Here is a 517-nt window from a genome sequence, read left to right as displayed (position 1 = left end):
TCACCCTCCCCTCACCTCTTCCCCCTCCTCTCCCCCTCTCCCGCTCCTCTTTCTCCTACCGTCCCTCCTTCCCCCACCATCCCTACTCATCCTCCCCTCCCTTCCTCCATCCCCTCCCATCCCCACCCATCCTCCCTCCTTCCCTCCCATCCCCACCCATCCTCCCTCCTTCCCTCCCACCCTCACCCTCCCTCCCTCCTTCCCTCCCATCCCCACCCTTCCCCTCTCCCTTCCCTCCCATCCCCACCCTTCCCCTCTCCCTTCCCTCCCATCCCCAATCTTCCCCTCTCCCTTCCATCTCTTAACCTTGAAACATGTTAACTACGGTTACGCAGTTAAAATTAACAAACTGAAAATAATAATACGACACATACGTTGGACTTGCGCCCGAACGCCTGCCAATGGAAGGACACTTCGAAAACATCAACGCAAATCAGTGTTTATATTGCAATGAAAAAGGATGAGAGGGGCAATGAGGGACGGGTGCAATGGGAGGGGGTAAAGAAGAGAGGGACAA

General features: G+C 55.9%; 1 protein-coding gene across 1 annotated transcript in view; it reads right to left on the bottom strand.

Moving 5' to 3' along the window:
- The window catches only part of LOC119593385 (serine/threonine-protein phosphatase 2B catalytic subunit alpha isoform-like), a gene marked incomplete in the record, with an annotated part of 201,939 nt that overhangs the window by 141,076 nt on the left and 60,346 nt on the right, over positions 1-517 (bottom strand).

This window comes from Penaeus monodon, chromosome 32 (genome assembly GCF_015228065.2).
Source record: "Penaeus monodon isolate SGIC_2016 chromosome 32, NSTDA_Pmon_1, whole genome shotgun sequence".
In the NCBI taxonomy this organism is placed as follows: Eukaryota; Metazoa; Arthropoda; class Malacostraca; order Decapoda; family Penaeidae; genus Penaeus; species Penaeus monodon.
Note: the sequence above shows the minus strand (reverse complement) of the source record. Positions and strands in the feature narration are given on the sequence as shown.